Below are 13382 nucleotides of genomic sequence, written 5' to 3' on the forward strand. Positions count from 1 at the left end.
TCATCAATCAGGCTTACAAAAGGCAGAAGACTGGATTAAAAATGTCTCAATGTAAAATGTGCTGTCCGGTTTTTGAGCCGTAAGATTACACTTGAAATGAGGGTCATGTTTTCCGGCATTTGTCTGCTGCCATGAGTGCTAAAAACAGAAAAGACACGAGAGGCCCACAAAATCAAGTGATACCTACAGCTGGGGATTTAAGTAAAACATTCTGAGAGCTGAAAACATGAGAGATGATTTCTATGGGAGGTGCATCATACTTCAATAGAGGGTCATAAGGATCCTATGAAATGTGGCACGCTTCTTGGCTACCTATCTATTCTAGCATTTTCCATTCTGAAAACATGACAGCTTCATTCTCCTCTCTCACAGTTCTCAGGACAGGTCTCCCACCAGTGGCTCTTTGAGAACACAGAAGCCCTGACATGGGATTTGCAGCCAAGGCACCAATTAAATGTACTAACGACGTGAGTGCTCACACCAGAGTCACTGAGTTTTGGGACGTGGATGTCATCTAGTTAAAAACCCTCTCATAGTTCCTGGCTCGTTACAACAAGGTGAGTAATGGGCGTGAGAGTGGAATATCCAGAAAAACTTCTATTTTTCAAAGGGGTTATAATTTGACTGTAAAAAATTTGCTCTAGGCTGAAAACTTGGCAAACAAAGGCTCAGCTCAGGAGTGGTGGAAAAATATCAGTCAATCAATCAGCACAGTCATTCTTGGGCGAGAGTGGGGCCAACACACAAAATTCCAACCCCCTCTTTAGATGAGGCAAGGGGAGATTGAGACAGGATTTTGGTCTGGGCCGTCTCTCTACTGTTGAGCTAAACTTCAATGCTTGGGGAGTAAATTACACCTGCTGAGTGTGTGGACGGCCCACAACATTTTGCCACCTGAGGCAGGGAGCTCAAATGACACCCCCATGCTCCCTTGCTTGGGCCAAAACTTTTAAAGGTCTCAATTCTCTGGGTCCTAGTGGCACCCCTCCCCACAGTCTGGCACCTGAGGCTGCTGTCTCAGTTGACCTCATGGTAAGGCCAGCCCTGGCCAGTCCCAGACCCTCTCAACTACCCAAGTGCACAGGCAAAGCAAGGAAGCTTGCACCTGTAAGCACTTTGCATGTGCTAGGGATAGAGCTTGGCCTTGCAGTGAGTGGTCATGTACACCTTCCATATTAGCACTGGTGAATTTATCCCTCCAATTAAAAGTGTTCAGTGAAATTTAGTTGCCAGTGTTTAATTTTTCAGTCTTTAATTTTCCTGAGAGAGGTGAGGAGCAGCTGTCGCTTCCACCCATCTCAAGGCTTTGAGGATCCATTTTCATTCACCATACCCCCCTCGAGTTCTCCAGGGTCCATGTGCTCCCTGGTGACCAAATAGGATCTTTTTCTCTTCAGTGCCACTCTTTAATCATCTGGAAGATTGAGCAATAACATGCTCCCTCCTCTCAGTAACAACAGTTTGTGCTCACAACCATCCCCCCTTCTAAATGGGAGAGTCTGATTGGCCAGACTATTACAACAAATGTGTATGGAGCAAGAACGACTCCTTTTACGTAACTCAGGTTTTTGGGCAAGACATAACACTAGCTTAAGTCTTTTTCTTGTGCCATCCCTTTCTAAAGCACCCAGCCCCCTAGACCTGGCTGCTGAGTGGAACACTCCGTGGCTGTGTCTACACTGCACCCCTTTTCCGGAAAAGGGATGCAGATGAGACAAGTCGGAATTGCAAATGAAGCGGGGGATTTAAATAGCCCCCGCTTCATTTTTATAAACATGGCTGCCGCTTTTTTCTGGCTCGGGGCTTTGCCGGAGAAAAGCGCCAGTCTAGACGGGATCTTTCGGAAAATAAAGCCTTTGCTAAAAGATCCCTTATTCCTCTTAAAATCAGGAATAAGGGATCTTTCGGGAAAGGCTTTATTTTCCGAAAGATCCTGTCTAGACTGGCGCTTTTCTCCGGCAAAGCCCCGAGCCGGAAAAAAGCGGCAGCCATGTTCATGCAAATGCAGCGGGGAAAATTTAAATCCCTGCTGCATTTGCAATTCCGACTTGTCTCATCTGCATCCCTTTTCCGGAAAAGGGGTGCAGTGTAGACACAGCCTATATGTATTAGGACTGAACACCTTGGGCACAGTTCAAGTAAAAGCCCTAAAGTCCACCCTGTTAGGGACACTTTTGAAAAATTTGCAACAGTTGCTATCACCCACTCAGCTCCACTGGGGTTAGCAACAGGGGTGGCTCTTGTTGATGAATTACAGGCTGTGGTTACCTTTTTGCCCAAAGAAGAGCTGTGTAGCTGACATGTTTGTCTCTCTCACCACTCCAATCCAATAAAAAATACAGGTTTGACCTCTATGGTCTGGACTTCTGTAATCCAGCACCATCGGTGATCCAGCATCTCTGTGGGTGCTCGCAGTCTGGAGCACTTATGGGGGAAAAGCTGGCCCCCTGCTTGGCAACTCCTCCCCCACCATCACAGAGCTTCCAGATTTGTGGCACAAATAGCTCATTTGCAACACTTAAGCTCAGAGAAGGAGGGGAGCCCCACAGCTAGTGGCAGCAGAGAAGCTGTCATTGACCTCCTCATGTCTGGCAGATTCCCTGGTTCAGGACCTGTCAGATCCTAAGGGTGCCAGACCGAGAAGGAATAGGGAGGTACAACCTGTATGAACTCACCTTCATCTTGTCTGCCTAGCTACCTTTTAAGGGCATAATGTTATCTAGCTGCTCTGTGTAAGGGCATCTCCACTACAATTTTTCTGCTTTTCATGACTCATTTGATGTTTCACACATTTGGGTCTTCAGAAAGGCACCTTTCCATCCTGTCTTGAGTGCAGGGAACTGGATGAGATCAGTAGTTTTCAAAGTTGAGTTGTGGGTCCATCCCCCATTACGCTTTATCTATATGTTCATAGCCATGCTGCTTCCTGCAGTTCCTTTGGCTGGAAACGGTGAATTGCAGCCAATGGGAGCTGCAAGGTTCCATGGCTATGGACACTTAGATAAAGAAAGTATCATAGGCCTGCCAGTAGCTTACCTAGTAGCAACCCACCTTTGAAAATCTTTGGGGACCTTTTGAGGTCCAGTGCTATGCTTCAGATGCACTCAGGGTATAAGAACTCTGTGTTCCCTAGCAGCTCTTTTTTTCAAATTGGAAAAAAAAAGTACTACCTTCCCCTCCGCCCAGCCTCCCCAATGACATCCAGCTTGGTCAGATAGAACAAGCAAGGAGAGAACTCGGGGAACTCTGATATGGTGCAAAAGATCTCAGGGCTAGCCTGTCTTATGATGATAGGTTAAAAGCAGCTTGCTGTGAGCTACTCATAGGAGCTGACCTTTAAAGTTCTAGATGATATGATCCCTATACTGACATATTATACATTTTAAAATCCATTAGTCAAGGATGGCTCTACACATGAATCTCTATGCTTTTTTATTTGAATGGGGGGAAGCAGCAGAGGAAGTCTAAGATGCATTTGAATGGCATCCCACTTTGAAAAGAAACCTGACATTTCAGCCTGCTTTTCTATTTATAAATGACTCATCTCTCTAATGCTGTTTTTAGGGGGAGAGAGAGACCTCTGACCATTGTACACAGCCAGCTTCCCAGTTCCCCAGGCACAGTGAGAATGTTTAGGCACTAATTTTTTTACAGCTACTCTTGACCAGTGGAATTTCGTGTGTGTGTGTGTGTGTGTGTGTGTGTGTGTGTGTTCACAGCTAAAGCAGTCCTGCTGAAGCTATTCTTAAAAGATACTTTTTTTTCTATTAAACTGCAGATATAAAATATGAAACATTGATCTTTGGCACCAAAACAACTCTGTTCCCCCTTAAACTCCACATGCAAAGAAAATGGGAACATAAAAGTAATTTTGAAAAATGAGGGACATGGGTTTATATTAAAGGTGCTTGGATTTGGGGGGAAAGGCAAATTAGAATCCCTCAGAAATGGTGATCATTGGGGAAAGATTTAACAAGTTTATTTTATGTACCACTTTGTCACACATCTCTTTGTTGCTTAAGAATGTTGCCTCACAAGTTCCTAGGGTGTGAAGGGGCCAGGCTGAGGGGAAGGCTTGCCACTCAGAGCATGCATGAGGCCATGGATGGGATCTGTGTCTCCTATGGAAGGGTAGAATATGGGTGTAAGGGTTTTCTTTTTTGCCAGTGTAATTTTTATACTGGCTGAGTAAAGCTGTAACATTTAAGTGCAGACAAAACCTCAACTCTCTGACAGCAGTGATCAAAAGTAAGTTAGAAGTCAGATGGTGACTACCCTCCAACATTATTATTGTTTAGTTTTTGTAGCATGGCAGCACCTAGGGCCCCGGTGTGCTAGCTAGGCTCTGTACTAACAAAGAACAGAATGACCCTCTGCTGAGGCATTTACAATCAGTGGAACTGGATCCTGCTGGGCACAGTCTGGACTGGAGGCAGTTTGCACAGGCACAGTAGAACTGGATTTTGAGTGGATGGACTGTCAAAACCTCAAGAGACATTCCCAAACCACAGTGGTAAGCATTCAAGCTGACCAGTGTTCATAGGGGCTGGGTTGGGGGTTGGAAGGTAAATGTGCTTCAGTAAAGAAACTCAGGAAGCAGGCATATTAAAATTCCCTGCGAAGTATCTATCAGCACAAAGACCCCAACAGCTGTGAATGAAATGTGTAGTTGGAGAGTAAGCACAGTTCTAGTCTATGAAGCATGTTTGTGTGCATGCAGTTCTGCAATAGGCCTCAGACCACTCTGTCCTTAAATAGACTACAAGAAAGGCCTGGTATGAGGGCAGCATATGGAATAGCTCTTGGCTCTTGGGCACTGGTATAACTACCCTAGGATAAACCAGTAATCTATGTACTTTGCACCAGTGTCTTGCACTATTTGAAACCAAGGTAAGTTACAGGTTAAAATGAGAATTTGCATTCCTCTGTTCTCCTGATATTCATTTGCATCACAAAGCCAATTTTGCACAGGTGGCATGCTGTGCTCACAAGGGCCCCAAGACTGCAAGAGCAGGATGTACTTGAAGGGCTGGACTCAGGTGCCTTGCCGGGTGATCATACCTTCCTGCTGTCTTCCTCCCTACATGAAAAATACCTCCCCTAAAAGCCAACAACTTGCTAAAGCACACTGCTGCCTCTGAGGCTTGCTCTTCTTTGGGCTTCTCTCAGTTTTGAGTAGCCCTTATTGTGTTAACATAATTTGATAGCCAAAATTGGAAAAGGATGGGCCTCAGCTTCTCTGCCCCTGCCCCCCAACCACTGATGGACGGCAACTGCAGGAGGCAGAGAGACTATCACTGTGCCCAGCTGCTTTGTTTTACAAGCATCTGCCTCTGGCCCTGTGATGCGGGGTTACAAATGAGATGAGCCTTCTGGAGGCTGCGGCATGGTTGTTTACATGGTCCCTTCCTTAGGATGAAGGAGAATTTCCATTGCTAAAAGTCTGCTCCAGCGCAAATCCTTGCTGCAGTCCATTTATCATAACACATCTGTATTCAAATGCAAACAGAAACTGACATTTTACACACACAGGAGTCAGGAAATTCATGGTACAGCTCCCTTAGCAGCTGTAATTCTGTGCCCTGATGCACATCTATTCTTTTTAGTTATTATATATAATATTAATATTGTTGCCTTATCCCTTAAGGAAACTAGCTCATTTCCAGGTTGGTGCAACGAGAGAGCAGGCTAATTACCAGAGCTTTGGGGGAAGCAGCCAGGGAACACAGCAGGATTCTCTGGGCAAACAAGTCCTGTTCCATCTCGTCTTCTCTGGTGCTATGATGCCCATTCCTCTGTCCCAGCATGCTCTACTTTGGTGTGAACTTGCTAGTGGTAATGGCTGTTTAACCATAAGGATAGGCAGTATGTGACAACTGGCTCCAGTAACATGGTAAGTTAAATAAGATAGGCAAGGATAACGTTCAATGTTCCCACTAATCTTTTCCATACAGGTGCAAAATAAATTTTTAAGTGCACCACCAACATAAACAAAAAACATAGCTGTGGGCACTAATCAGTTGGGTGGCATTTCAATCTCTCCTGAGCATGCACACAACATACAGGGAAAATTGGTAATATTGCAGTTTACCAAACTCTCCACCCAGCAGAGCCACTTTGAACACACACAACTGGTGGTCCGCTGCCTTGCCTTATGTCTGACTTAAACACAGGGTCAGCTGACAACAAACATGCCTTCTTAAACCTCTCAGCCTTAATGGTATGTTCCTATTATCTGGTAAAAAAGAAAGGAGCTGTATCAATATGGGAAAGAGAACAGTGGGGAAAGAGGGTGACTGGATACCACACCCAAGAAAAAAGATCCTGCCTGCGGTCACCTCATCTGAGTGTCTGTTCATTGACCCTGCCTCACCTGGACCTGTATCTTTCCATTGTGTTTGCTTTAATAATCCAGAGTTACCCTGTGGCACATTCCACCCAGACAGCTTGGCCATGATTGCTTTGTAATGCCAGCCCTGGGAATAAAAAACAGCGCACATTTCCTGAGCATAGATGGAAAACAGCTGTGCTGGAAAAAGGAGGGGCTATGCCAGCTAAGCCCTGGAAAATATAGTTCAGGCTCTGGTTGTGCAACCCTCCTGGTTTGTCTTTTGTTGCTAGTGGGGTATGGGGAACTGCTGGAGTTCACTGCTGGCTGTTGTCAGTCAGGGAAACAGCAAGAGCAAATGAGGAACCTTAGGTAGCCATACTAATAGAAACCAGTATTTTATTTTCTGAATTTTAGCCACTTGCTCAGCCACAGGGCAGCTCAGATTTGATACACATTTATTCTCTTCTGCAGAGCTCAGACCTCTCCACCGCCCCACAGCTAGATCTATCCAGCCAATACCTCTCTGCTATTTGAATAATTAGTCGTGCTATGGTAGCACACATAATCACTAGGGCAGTGCAGAGGAAGGGTCCATGCAATTGTAAGGCAGGATAGCTGCCTCATCTTCAGTGGCGAGCAAAAACTTGGGCAGTATGACCACACTCCTGGGTCGACATCCATAGCCTATACACAAATGGTGGGCAACCTGTGGCCCACAAAACATTTTGTTTACTGTTGTCCACAAGCAAGGTTGCTAGATTCTGCTGGTTTTTGTCCGGGTAGTTTTTTTTCCCCTACCAGTATTACAAAAGTGACACGCACATGAAGTGAGGTGTGCACTGATTCTACATAACATTGGCTGTGAGAGCCATGTGTTCCCTCTGCAGCCATTCAAAGTGCTGCTATGCTTCCACAGCACACCCCACAAATTCCAGATACACAAGTGTAATTAGCAAAACTGCATCTTGGTTCACAACAATCTTGTGGCCTGCTGACATGAAGGAGGGGGCCACTCCTAGACTTTAAGGTCAGAAGGGACCATTATGATCATCTAGTCTGACCCTCTGCACAGTGCAGGCCACAGAATCTCACCCACCCCTCCCAGAATAATCCTCTCACCTATATCTCAGATATTGAAGACCTCACTAGCAGCTCATTCACTAGCCTAGGTTTCCCAAAGCTGCTATATACTGGCAGGGGAGTAAAGTGAACATTTTGGGAACACCATAAAAGTGCACCCCATCGTGCATGCTTTGCCAGCACCTGCCTGGAACTCTCCCTCTTTACAGAGGCAGGAATGATGGGCAGTTATAGCCTGCCATCCTCCTTCCCCCTTTTAACAGAAGGGGCAGGAGCTGGGGTTTACTTTTACTAAATTAATGAAAAGCCTTAATTACTTTCCCGGAGTTGAGCTCGGGGATTTCTTTTTTTGTACCACGGCTGAGGTTTATTTCATAAGATGATCTGTTGGTTAACATTAAGTTGAGTTTGAAGCTGATGGGGGAGAGTTAATTCCTCTTTATAAGAAAGAGCAAGTTAGCAAGCCAGAGAGAGAGACAGAGAGAGAGACGGTGGTGGTGGGATTTCCATGGTATAGTATCCTTTTGTCAAAACCCCATTGTGGAGTTCTGGAAGAGCCCAGATACTTCTCCTTCCAACACCCACCTTACACGCTTTTCTGCAGCCAAGCAGGAAATGAAGACTAGAGGCATGAAAGCAAAGGAATGACAGAGACCACCTACCAACTCCTTCTCTAGCTGTTACGAATTTTACTTACAAGGCTGGCCTCTCTTCCTAGCATCTGGAGACAATATCAGGACCAAAAGAAAGCAGCAAGATGAATAGGTTTTGCTTTACTGCACTGAGTTTAGGTGCACTGCAATTACTAAAATTATGTGTACTTATAACGAGTTACGCACAGTTCTAACCAAGTGAAGTCTGGACATAAGAAGAGATCAAATCCAGGCCACCCTGAAAAAGAAGAATTACACGTGGAAAGGTGAAGCATAATAGTAGAAAGGAGTACGGATCACTGAAGAGGTAGAATCAAGGAAAGAAGATATAAGGAAGTGTTCTACTAGGGAGCAATGGGGAACCAAAAAATATTGCTTAAAATGGTAAATTCAGGTATCTTCCTTAGTGCCACAAACAACACTGTGGAAGTGCTCTTGGGAAACTAGGTTTATAATGGAAACACAATCTTAAAGAAGTTAACAATGAGAAGCTATAGCATAAACAGAAGCAAACTGAGGTATCTGACAGTCATCAGGAAGTGGATGAGAAAAGGGTAGTAAGCTAAAGATGGATATAAAAGTGGTTTATCTTTTACAGAACAGATGATGGGGCAATGATGCTAGAACTCAGCTGGACCTGAAGGAAAACGTTTTGTGGAAAAGGAAATATTGTGTGTCTGGGCTGTAGTCTTGAGATACAGAAGAATTAGCAGAACTGCAACAGCACAGGAGGAAAGAGATGTTATTCTTAAAACAAAAATCCCACTACACAACTAGACGTAAATAGAGGATGCCAATTGGCGGTGTGAGAGAGAAAGAGCCTGAGTAGCACTCATGTGGAAATTAGCAGAAATGGGGTGAAAACAAACTGACTGTGTTCAAGCAACTATGAGGAACATTATACAGTGCAAGGTGAAGGATAATGGTAATAACTGATACTAAGCCCTAAGTGGAAAAAACCTGAAATTGCTATATCTTCACTTGTACACTATCCCAGATGTACTAGGTGCATTACAGCCAAGACACAAACCACATTTCAAAGAGCTTATACTTAGAGTCCTGCAAATCTGCAGATACCTGCTTTATATCCATGCGTATCTGCATCTGCAGATATGGATGTGGATATCCACAACTCATTTTTACAGATATGGCTGCAGATTCACATTTTGTACCTAGAACCCTGTAAATCCACTGATCTCTATTTTATATCCATGGATATAGATGCAGATATCCACGGCTCATTTTTGTGGATAGGGATGCAGATATAAATTTTATACCTGAGCAGGGCTCAACTTTTATTGCACAGACAAAACACAAGCAGGAGGGGAGAGGGTTGAGGGAGAATAGGGATTTTATCGAGAAAGCACATGATTTCTTTGTTTAGCTTTGCAAACTACTTAATTCCTATCAAAGCCAAAAAGATTGCAATAGCTGAGATTGATTTTAAAATCTGTTTAGTTAAAATCAACATGGACCTATTGTGTGTGCACTTAAGTATTTGCTTAAATTGTGTCACAGGGTTACACCACTTTAAAGGCACTGACATTAGGGGAGTGCACCATTTAAATTAAATTTTAGTTTAAACCAGTGCAGTGTGTCTCGAACAGTATAGATAAAGCCTTACAAGATACAGGTAATTCTAGAAAAATTATATATTTTATTTGTGCTGGTTTAAAAAAAATTGGAACTTCCATTCTACAGGAAATTCCTTAAGTGTCTCTTGAATGCAAGATTAGCAGGGCTCGACAAATGCACTTATCTGCTCGCCCGTGGCAAGTAGATTTCAGCCCGTCGCCCCATTCACCGGTGGTTCGCGCATGTGCAGTGCGGGTCTTGCACATGCGCAGTGTGGGGCTGGCGAGTAGTTTTCACCATGGTTTGTTAAACCCTGAAGATTAGAATGAGAGCAAAACCAAAAACAAACAAACAAAACAAAACAAAACAAACCCTCTGAAATATCCCTTGAAACAAAAATTTTGAAAAATTTCATTCAGGAACCTCAGTTTGATTCTGGTAAAATTGAAATGTTTTGTTCCAATTTTGATTTTTACATTTTCTATTTTCATTTGTAACAGAGTACAAAAAATGTTGATGCAAGGCCTGCAAAATGAAGTGTTCCATTTGGACTAAGACAATGTAGATGATTTCAATAAAATTTGTCATTTCCTCAAAAGAAAACTGTGAAAAATCAACCACCTGCCTGCAGAAAGCATTGATTTTTGATGGAGCATTTTCCAATGGAGGAATGGTTAGTCGTAACATTTGACGAGCTCTACTGTTTTACTTTAAGATGAGGAGGGTAGATGAAAGTAGATGATGATGAAGGGGGGGAATGAAGAAATAAAAATAGAGCTGTGGTACTGAGGGACGGAGGGTACATTCCTATATGCAGTTCAAACAGCGAGGGTATTCTTTGTGTCCTGAACTGGAGTGTAAAGCTGCTGTGTGCTACAGTTTTTCACTCCATAGGCAGTTGTACCTAGCCATGGATGTGGCTACCATGGGATATAAAATGGATATCCATTGATTTTTCAGGGTTCTAGATACAGAATTTGTATGTGCATTCACATCTCTAAAAATGAGCCACAGATATTCGCATTCACATCTGCAGATATGGATACCCATGGATATAAAGTGAGGATATCAGTGGAATTTCAGGGCTGTAGCCTATGCATGCAGTTTTGTATTGTATTTATAGGATTTTATGGGATTAAAAGGAACTCACCACTGCAAAAAAGTAAAGCAGAGCATGCAACTATGAGCTCTGCTGCAAACTGCTCATACCACAGAGGAGTGAACTTTCAAACAGGAGGATCCACCAACAAATAGAAGATCTACAGGGTAGAAGAGTAGGGGTTCATTATTACCACATCTGAACTGCAGAAAAACAGCTGTTTTTTCTGCAACTCTTCATCTGTTTTCCTGCTCATTTTTGTCCTTCTCTTTAACCTTGCTTGGGAAAACATCTCCAAGGACAAATAAAAATGGTTTTCTTACTAGTACCGCTGACTGTGCAGCCTGCCAGAAAACTGACTGAACTTGAAGCTCTTTCAGTCAGCCACTTTAAAATATAGTCAGCATTGTGTTAAAAGATGAAATATACTCATTCAAAGCAAGTGTTACTATGTGCATCTCCGCATGCTCCAGTGGGAGTATAAGCAAAATTATGTTGTGCTAGGCAGTGTGACATAGGAAGCCATCACTAAATGTTGAGTTTGGGTCTTATTGTGTTGGTGAAAGTAACCAGATCAGTCCAGTTAATAAAAGAAAGCAGTCAGCAACAAAACCATCCTCCTCCATGGCAAACAGGAGATACAGTTCAGAAAGAGCTCTCATTTCTTACTAAAATCATAGTTAATGTTACAGAAAGATTATTAACAAAATACCTTTGGCTTTCAATGCTTGTCAGTGGAAATTAAAATAAAATATAGCCCAAGTTTTGTCACTAGTTGCACCCATGTGAATCTGGAGTAAATCCTAATTTACCCAAAGGTAAATTAGGATTTACTCCAGATTCACATGGGTATACTCTTGGGTAACTGAGACTTTGGACCTGGAATTCCACTAGGAGTGGCTTGTGCTAGACAGCATGTACCTTAGTGTGTATCTGGACCATTAGATTTACTGCGAAAATAATTTGCAAAGATAGTGCTGCAGCAATAGGCCTGTGTACAAATCTCTTTGCAGATCAAGTTTTCAAATTTCTGTTAGGACACCAATGAAAAGAAGTTTGAGCGTCTCACCTTTATTCATAGCAGACAATTCTACCCTGCTTTGCTCAGGGCACTTGCAGGAAAGGTCAGGACCAAGGTGCTTTTATAGTGGCTATGGGGTATGATAAACATGCACAGGCTTTCCCACACTTAACCTGTGTCTAGCCCTTACTAGTGCAATTAAATCTTTTCCTGTACATTAAATGAGCATGGCATGGGCATCTACACATACACACATACATGCGCTATGCAGCTGCAGTGGGGACACCACAGTTGAGCATTTTACTTCTTGCGGCAGGGCAAAAAGCCCTGTATTTAAACATAATTGGTATTACCCTGGGATAGGTGTGCACAGATATAAGCTATACTAGGGGAAAAAGTCAAGTCCAAACAAATTTTAATTTTCCAATCAAGCTTTTAATGAAAAGTTCATAAAATAACAGTTTCTTATCACTGTACATTAAGACTGCAAATTTCTGAATGCTGAGATCATATTATAGTTTCTGTATCTTTTTATATGACACTTGTGTTGGAGCCACAATAGTATGTGACTCTGACCTGAATTCAAGCTCTTGAAGGACATGAACAGAACATTGCAGGAGTGTCAATACCTCCTCAGGAAACATCCAGGTCTCTTGGACTGACATAGTTAAGGCTTAAAAAGGAGATAATGCAACCTCCCTTTTCTTGTTTTGTTTAAAATCCCTCCTCTCTCCCATTGGGAAAGATGTTCTCAGTCAATCCAAGCTGTTTGAGAAGTTATATAGGAACAGTAATCCTGGGTGCTTTGATCAGCTATTTGTGAATAATGAGATTTAAAAAACATTCAGCAATTTGGTAAAAGCAAAACCTATAAAGTTCCCCCAATGCCATCAACACACGTAGCAGGATGTGGTGCCCTGTTCTAAACCTTCCCCATGCTATCTTGTAGTGAACATGCAATAAGCATCAGCTCCTCCAATCTCCCACATGGTTAATACTGGGCTACAAAATGTGTGACAAATACTCAAGGGGGGAAAAAATAGGACAAGGGAACTGGTGCCTAAGGATGTGGCAGAAGTGGGATGGAGTTAATCTAACAAAACCACTTCCTGCTCTGAGTTCATGGCCAAGCATCTACGAGAATGGCAAGTTACAGTAAGGAAAATTATGACAACAGCAGGTCTGCATGGGACACAGGACTCGGGATTGCTCCTGTCACATAGGTCCCTCTCAAAGTTCTACTTGGGTTGGAAATACCCAATGAAAGATCTCAGTGAGCTCTGGGCACTGTCTTCTTTCAAAAGGAAAGATGCAATTCCAGCTAGTTTCACAGGGCAATTCCAGAAACCGGTGAGAAAAATACAATTTCTCTCCCTGATCAATAACAAGGGAATGCTGGAAAAGGAAGTGCCTGGACATCCAACACAGCCTACCTATCCTGCTCCTAGAGAGTCTTGAAAACAAGGAGTTCTGTGACAAGCTAGTTAACTAAGTGAACAGGATTTTGAAATTGTGTTTCTCAAGAACAGGAATAGCGATGGATCGAGACTGAGTCTGTAAAGGGGAAGAGGTTTGTGAGAATGAAGACTTTTGTTATTTTATTGAAACTATTCCATTTAAATA

This window comes from Pelodiscus sinensis, chromosome 15, assembly GCF_049634645.1.
Source record: "Pelodiscus sinensis isolate JC-2024 chromosome 15, ASM4963464v1, whole genome shotgun sequence".
Lineage (NCBI taxonomy): Eukaryota > Metazoa > Chordata > Testudines > Trionychidae > Pelodiscus > Pelodiscus sinensis.